The following is an 8,546-nucleotide window of genomic DNA, read 5'->3' as shown; positions in this document are numbered from 1 at the left end:
CCTTTAATGTTTGAAGTCAGTTTAGAATTTCTGAATGCTGTCTTGTTTTTACATTTCATTCTGTTGCAGTTTGAAACTTAAAATTCTTAGGATATCCTCTTATTTATATTTTTATATCTCATGAAGATGGAAAGTTTCTTGAAAATAAGGGCTGGGGCTTATCTCTTACTGGTGCTTAGTGAAGTGTCTCAGGCACTTTTTATATTGAATATCAGAAGTAACAGAATTCCCATTGGAAAATGCCTCGGTAATAACTGGGCATAACGGTGCATTCCTATAATCCCAGCACTTGGGAGGCAGAGACAGGAGGATCACGGGTTCAAAGACAGCCTCAGCACCTTAGTGAGGCTCTCAGCAACTTAGTGAGACCCTGATTCCAAATAAAATATAAAATAGTCTGGGAGTCTAACTCAGAGGTTAGACTCCTGAGCTCAATCCCCAGTAAGACACACACACACACACACACACACACACACACACACACACACACACGGGTTTCGTATTTATGATTTGGCCTGTTGATTGTATAACTGATCTGAAACCTCTACAAAAGTCATATTTTCAAAGGTAGACTGTTCCACTTTAGTGAACGATGTAGTTACAAAACAGTATGCCCAGCATAGATCAAATTTTTTCAGTTGAATACTAAATCTTTGGAAATTACTGTACTCTAAATGTTTTCATGAAATTCACCAGCAGTCTGCTAACTGCTGAGCTTAATAAGAACTTGAAATGCAATCTCCCTGTTTCAGTCTCCTTGTTTAAGTAAAGCAGAAAGTATTGCAAAGTAATATATATATATATATATATATATATATATATATATATATATACCACACACATACATACACTTATATATGGAGATATAAATACATGTATGTAAGTATATTGTATGTATATAGAGAGAATAAGTTGCCAGTCAGCTAAAGTTCAGATTTTATCAGGTTCCACCAATGTGAAAAAATTTTTCACAGTCAAAAAGAGTTTCCTAAGGTTAAACCAAATAAATAAATGTAAATATATCCAAGTATGTATACAAATAATTTGAAGGCATTTTGGTAATAGTGAATCAGTGTGAGATTGGGCAGAACTTATTATCTGATTGAGAAAATAACATAAATGAATAAAAAGAATTTAAAACCTAGGGAGAAAACTACTACAAGTCCGTATGGGTGGCAGAAATATTTCCACCCCAAACTAATTGCTGAAAATAGTATCTCCTACTCCTTTGGGGACTTTTTAAATTCATAAATTGGTATGAAAATGGCCATTTACATAAACTTGTGAAGTTTCTTGTCAGTGTCCTGATTACTTTGTAAGAACGGAAATGACCATATTTTTATAGATCCCTCTGTGTGGGTTTGAGAGTACATATACAAATTGTTATAAGCCCTATGTCTCTTCTAAGCCTGAACTTAACAAGAACCGTTTTCCTGGTTGGAAATGCATGCTGGTCTATCTACCATTGCTCATCTGTGGGCTAGCTCTCCCAATCAGGCAAGGTCAAGGGCCACCCTAGAACAGCCCCCTCAGGTGATGACCATGCATCTTACAATTTCTAAAGTTAATGCTAGTGCTCAGCTTCAGCAGCACATAAACATGGCCCCTAGCAAGGATGACACGCAAATTTGTGAAGTGTTCCATATTTTTATTTATTTATTATTTTGTGGTACTGGGGATGGAACCCAGGGCCTTTCTACCTTCGTGTTATAATCCCAGACGTATTTTGTGTTTTATTTGGAAACAGGGTCTCACTAAGTTGCTGAGAGCCTCACTAAGTAGCTGAGGCTGGCTTCAAACCTGTGGGATCCCCTTTTCTCAGCCTCCCAAGCACGGGGAATACAAGCCATCACGCCCGGCAACATTCCATATTTTTAGACAAAGAGAAGAGGAGTTGTGGAAGAAGAATTTATTGAATGCCACTTCCAAGAAATGCTGGAAGAAGAAGAAGAACATGAGTGGTTTATTCCAGCTCAAGATCTCCCACAAACTATGGACCAAATCCAATACTGTGACATGATTTGGGTGGTGCTTTTCCTTGCTTTAACCACAATAGTCTGTAGCACAGTTTTTCTTTTAACAAAGCTAGAACAGTTTTGGCTTAGTAAACTTCACATTTGAGTAGGTTAAGCTGCCTTACGTGTTCCGTGTGAATAGTGTTTAAGTTGAAAATATTGTAAAACTTATATTTTTCAAAAATATTAAAAAATAAATAGCCAGGCATGGTGGCACACACTTGTAATGCCAGGATTTGGGAGGCTGAGATTGGAGGATTGTAGTTTGCAGGTAGCCTTAATTATTTAGTGAGGCCCTCTGTAACTTAGACCTTGTTTCAAAATAAAGAATAAAAAATAGGGCAGGGGGTGTAGCTTGGAGGTCGAATGCCCCTGGGTTCCATCCCCAGACCTACAAACAAACAAACAAACAAACAAACAAACAAACAAATAAAACTGAAAAAAAAAATAAGGCCAACCCTATAAGAAGAAACATGATTCATATGACTGGCTTCTGGGAATGACAGGAACCTTCTCACTCCCTTTTGTGGAACTTTCCAGATGCTAAAGATATACACTGCAACTCCTGGTGGACAAACTCTGGTACTGCTGATGTTCTATTCATCACCTCAGACAAAGGACACATTTCCTAGCCCACAAGGCCGGGCCTAAGAGGTTCTGTGTGTTTTTGTTCTTTTTCTAATCAGACCCACAGGTTTCTAAATGTCTTCTGTGAGAAGGTTATAACATTGTAATTACTTTTAAGCAGTTGATATGGGAAACATTTTTAAATGAATTTGTCAAAATATCAGCTTTGTGTTTTAGCCAACTTCTGTGCATATAGAATATGCCATGATATGGTTTGCCTAGGAACTGAATCTCTTGATCACTGAAATAGTGATCAAGTCATCACAGGACAAGGAGTTAAAAGTTGTGATTTTGTTTAAAAATGGATCCATGTAAACTATTTTCCTCTCTATGATTGGGACAATTGTTTTTATTCTATAACAATAAGGTTTAAATTTTTATTTTCATTTTGGTCTGTTAGTTTCTGATGTAAACAAAATAGCAAGCATAACGGGGCAGTTAATATCTCTGAAAGAGGGATGTAAGGATTATGGTAGGCTAGGAAGGTGGGGCACACTGTATATTAATGTATATTGTCTGGTCTGAATTCTGACTCCTGATCTCCAAATTTGTTATTTTCAGAGAAATGATATAGGCACAGCCAGGTTCAATTCAGTGCTGGAAAGTAAATAGGACAGCAAGGTACCAGCCCTTCAGTGGGTCCCTGGACAGTCAGTCCACAGCACTGACTACTTCTTTTCTCTTAGAAAGTGGTAGGAGTGTCAATCATACATAGGAATTCTGAGTGGAGATAAAAGTTTAATGGATGCACAGGAGGGGACTGAGGTGGTGCAATCACCTGAGAATATATTTCATGGGTGGGGAAAGGGGAGCCTAGAGAGCATTTGGAGAACAGTCAGGGGTAAGAGAAGTTCCATGGAAAGTAGGGAGGGAAGTATCAACCTCGTGAGCAGCAGTTGCTCCTGGTGCACCCACAGCGATCCTGCTTATTACCGCCCCCACGTTGCTCCCTCAGGTCTGCACCTCTGACTCTGGCCTTTGCCTTTAGTACTTGTATACCCCAGCATGTGCTGAATAAGGAGTCCACAGCACCGTAACTGAATTAGAAGCCTTCCCTCTCTCACCGCTAACCTACTCCTCCTCTGTGTCTTCTATTTCTATTAATGACTTACAATACATGCCAGAGTTTGTACAGTCTTCTAGATCCCTCCTTCATCCCTTCCTCCAGCACTGGGATTACAGGCATGCACCACCACACCTGGCTAAGACTATAATACACTTATTTTTTGCTGTTTGAAATACATATTTGAAACTTCAAAGACTAGACTCTCTGGCTGGAGTGTATAAGGCATTTGGTTTTTTTTTTGTTTTTTGTTTTTGTTTTTGTTTTCTTTGGTGGTACTGGGGTTCCTGGAAGCCCTTCTACCTCCGGGCTACACTCCCAGATTTTTTATATTTTTGAAACAGGGTCTCTTAAACCAGCATGGCTGGCTTCGAACCTGTGCGATCCTCCTGTCAACGCCTCCCAAGCGTGGGGATTACAAGTGTGTGCCCCCATGCCTGGCTCGTATAAGGCATTTGAACATGTAAAGATATAACAATATTGCCGGGCGTGGTGGCGCACGCTTGTAATCCCCGCGCTTGGGAGGCGGAGACAGGATGATCGCACAGGTTCGAAGCCAGCCGTGCTGGCGTAAGAGACCCTGTTTCAAAAATATAAAATAGGTCTGGGAGTGTAGCCCAGAGGAAGGAGGGCTTCCAGGAACCCCAGTACCACCAAAAAAAAAACAAAAAAAAACATATAACAATATTAAGTTGTGAGCAGTACCTTAAAGAAATTAAGAGTACAGTGAATGACTAATGGAATGGGGTGGGGAAAATATACTTGGGATTGTCAGAGGTCTTTATGCTGAAGTAACATGGTATTTAGTGTTCATGTGAAATGTTTTCTAAAAGCCCAGCACTTCTGAGCACTTTTACAATATCTGGGGAATTTCCATGAGTAAATTGCCTCCTTGAGCCTCTATGTAACACAGCCACATGATGTGGACCCCACCGGAGGCATAGCCAGGCAAAACTCCAACTCAAAATGAGCAAGATGAAAGAGGCCTGCTCTGACCCCCCAGCAGTGAGCAGTAGTGTCTGGGGAAGTTACAGTTCCATCGAGTGGTGGTACAGACAGTGGGTTCCCACTAGATCCTTCCAGTGTGTGTGGTACTACTGATCCACGTTCAGCCTCCAGGCGCCGTGGAGGTTCTGTAAGAAGGGAAAAAAAAAATGCTTTTATAAGCGATGAAATGCTTATAAAGGCTCCTTTCTCAATCAGAGTAGATTCTGTTGGTTACAACCAAGAACCTGACCTAATCAGGCTGAAATCTGGAAGATGAGTCAGCCGTGGGAGGACCAGATGGAATGAACCAGCATTCTGGGCAGAGGACACTGAACAGTTGTTTCAAGGAACCAAGAAGAGGCCAGGGTGGAGGGTGTCTCATAGAAGAGGGGCAAAAGAGCTGGGCATGGTGGCGCATGCCTATAACCCCAGTACTTGGAAGGCTAAGACAGGAGCCGGTTCAGTCAGCCTCAGCTCCTTAGTGAGGCCCTTAGCAACTTAGCAAAATGCTGTTTCCAGATAAAAAATAAAATAGGGCTGGGAGTGTAACTCAGATGTAGAATGTCCCTGGGTTCAATCCCCAGCAACACACACACAAAGAGCAAATAGCACTTGATGAGGCCAGAGGGAGGCAGGGCTCAGAATTCATCGGGCTGAGTCAGTGGTTTTTTTTTTTTGCCTAAAAGTGTAATGAAAATTAACATGGTTTTGGTATGGGGATTCATGATATGATCAGTGCTTAAAAACACTCTGTGTGGAACAAAGATTAGGAGGAGGACAAGAGAGGACACAGGAAGACTACTGAAGTTATATTGTAATGAAATTATATCTACATGTCTGTTCCCTTATTAGATCATGAACTGGAAGCCAAAAGTCATGTCTGATTCAATGCATGGCAGGTGCTCAAACAGTATGTTACAGTGGAAAAAACACATTGGGCATAACTACTAAGCAGGTATTATGCCCAATTCATAGATGAAAAAAACTGGTGATGAGAGAAATCCATGAACTAGGCTCTGTACTAAGAACATTAATTTAGTAACACACTGACTTTACAATAGCCTCATGAGTTACATGCTGTTTTGTCCATTTTATAGATAAGGAGCTAAGGCACAGAAAGGCTACATGATAAGCTCTAGGTTACAAAGCTAACAAGTAGTTGAGCCAGCCAGGATCTGAATCCAGGCAGTTTGACTTCAAGGACTCTACTCTTAATCACTGTAGACAAGGCCGCCTCATATGGGTACCGACTAATTCTACATGTATATAGAGAAAGTGACCACTAGAATAAAAATAAAACTTTAAAACCACTACAGAGGAAAATGAAAAAGAAAACTATCAAATCAGAGGGGTAAAAGAAAACATGAAATACGATACATTAAAAAAAACAAGTTGGGTGCCGGGTGTGGTGGCACATGCTTGTAATCCCCGCGCTTGGGAGGCAGAGACAGGAGGATTGCGCAGGTTCGAAGCCAGCCGTGCTGGCTTAAGAGACCCTGTTTTCCAAATTTAAAAAAGTATAAAAATAGGTCTGGGAGTGTAGCCCAGAGGTAGAAGGGTTTCCAGGAACCCCAGTACCACCAAAAAAAAAAAAAAAGGACAGTTAATAATAACAATTACTAGATACATTTGTGAAAAATCCTTGCACAAGAGATTCATATAAGAAAATTTACAGTCAGTAAAAATGCTAAGAAAAAAATGACCTATGTTGGCATGCATGTGGCGCACGCTTGTAATCCCAGTACTTGGGAGGCTGAGACAGGAGGACCGCAGGTTCTCATCCAGCCTTACTTAGTGAGGCCCTCCACAACATAGTAAGAGACTATGTCAAAATATAAAGAATAAAAAAATTGGGCTGAGGGTATAGCTTGGGAGGTAGAATGCCCCTGGGTTCTGTTACGGTTTGGAGAAACTGTCCCCGAGGACCCCTGTTAGGGTCCCGGACACAATTTCCCTCAAACCACAAAAAGATAAAGGACAAAAAGCGCGGGTTCTTGTCCTCTGAGCTAAGGATAAATACATATTAGCCTGGACTCTTGCTGAAGATTTAAAGAAGTTTATTAAAAAGATAGAAATACAGAAGACAGTTACAGCCCCATGCCATTCAAGAGTGGCATGGGGGGATGGTTCGAAGAATTCACCAAAGATACAACATGTGGACCAGACCTTTTATACACATGACCTCCATCTTGTCATGTAATCTGATGTAATAAATGTCTCTGTAAGGTACCTCCCCTTACTTTCCCACCAAAGTGTACTTTCCCCGCCTAGGTCTCTTTTCATGAAGGTCATGGTTGAAGGTCGACCCCCTCCTCCCATCCTAGCTAGATTATCTTTAGAATGAGGATGAGGAAGTCCTAGTTCACCTCTCCCATAGACTTGCTAATTACCTTTAGCTAGGTTAATTTAACATTGGAATAGTTGCCTCCTTTTTGGCAGAAACCAAGTCCTTTTACCAATTTTTAAAATATAATAATCAGAGCTTTCTCAAATCTTCCTAGGCCATTTCCAATACTGGTACAGGTTCCATCTCCAGTACTGCAAAAAGAAAAAAAAAAAGGCAGATATGAATTAAACTATTATTAAATTATTAAAAGGGGGAAATCTCAAACAAAAGAACATGTATAATTTCTGGAAAGAAATAATCGCCCCTGAGGCTGCTGGTATTCAATGCAGTCCTGACTTCTTGGGAAGGCCAAAATTGTTATTTACAGATGAATTATTACCCATAAAATCATAGAGATTTGCCAAAAAAAAAAACTAGAACATGAAGCTTCAACAAAGTGACCAGACAGATCAACACAACCACACAATCCAGGCTACAATAACAACAAAAGCTGCCAGAGAAAAAAATCTCAACGAAAAGCGCAGAACATCAAGAAAATCGCAACACTTCACCTGAAGAACAAGACTTGAGTTAGCCCCATGGCTGAATGGGAGGTCTCAAGATGGAGTGAGTATGGAATCTCACATGAGAACCGGGAAACCCTTGCCATTTGGCGACACCCTGTTATGGAATTTGGCCCTAGGGTTGAGATTCTTTACAACGCGCGTGCAGAAGCGCTCTGCAACCTGGCCATTGCAGAAGCAGAAGCCGCAGCCCACTCTCCTAGCGGGTGTCAGCTTCACTCCGAGGCCCAAAAAGCTCCCGCCCCTCTGTGACGTACCGGGTACTTCCGGCCGACGGACCGCGCGCTCCCGGAAGCCCCGCCCACCAGCCCCGCGCTGCATTGCGCGGTTGGGCGTCGGGCTTACTGCCTGGATGCCCCAGCACCCGCCGGCCGGGCCTGTGCAGTCCGGCCAAAAAAGTTGTTTCCTGCCGTTTTCAGTAGGTGACGATCCTGGAGGAACCGTGGCTAGAAACAGGGTGAGGGCAAAGTGGTAGAGGCCGCGCTGGCATTTTGTGTCCACCTCACCCTGCCCCCAGACCCCTTTTGTGTCCCTCCCTGGCCGCCCCATCACCCCTGGACTTCCCGCTGCCCACCCACCACGGCTCTCCCTGTCGTGTCCTTTGTCACAAGCGCGCAGAGCACGTAAGCGGTGACCTTCGACCGCAGACCGCTTCTCATCTATTCCAAGAATGTGGCCTGGCTCTGAAGTTCTTCCCCTTGCCAAGGACCTCCCCCAGCCCTCTGGCAGCATAGCTCTGTCTCGAAATCTTACCTCCTAACAATCTCTCAAGCAACCCTGTCAGTACTCCTCCCTTCTTTCCTGAAAACCTCTTTCTTTTATTATAGTAACAGGTTAAAAAGTTCGGCGGGGCCTGGTGGCGCACGTTTGTAATCCCCGTACTTGGGAAGCTGAGACAGAGGATCACAGGTTTGCGTCCAGCTTCAGCTGCTTAGTGAGGCACT

Source organism: Muscardinus avellanarius, assembly GCF_963383645.1.
Source record: "Muscardinus avellanarius genome assembly, chromosome: 7".
Lineage (NCBI taxonomy): Eukaryota > Metazoa > Chordata > Mammalia > Rodentia > Gliridae > Muscardinus > Muscardinus avellanarius.
This window is presented reverse-complemented; position numbering follows the sequence as displayed.